The sequence below is a fragment of the Cyprinodon variegatus genome, unplaced genomic scaffold, assembly GCF_000732505.1.
Source record: "Cyprinodon variegatus isolate N-32 unplaced genomic scaffold, C_variegatus-1.0 Scaffold460, whole genome shotgun sequence".
Lineage (NCBI taxonomy): Eukaryota > Metazoa > Chordata > Actinopteri > Cyprinodontiformes > Cyprinodontidae > Cyprinodon > Cyprinodon variegatus.
Genome location: NW_015150913.1, coordinates 481,052 through 481,274, shown reverse-complemented (window position 1 = coordinate 481,274; position 223 = coordinate 481,052).

Here is a 223-nt window from a genome sequence, read left to right as displayed (position 1 = left end):
TATATATATATATATATATATATATATATATATATAATGAAGCTGTTTGTGTCATTTTGTTTGATTTAGATTCACTGTTATTTAGTTTGTACTGCAATCTCACCTGTAGAGGCCGGGTCACAATGCCTGTGTCTGACTCTGCAAGCATTGATGCAACTTTTATTTTTTCCTCTCACGTTGGCTGCAGTGAGAGAGAGGCTCCTAGTACGCATAGGGTGAGCAG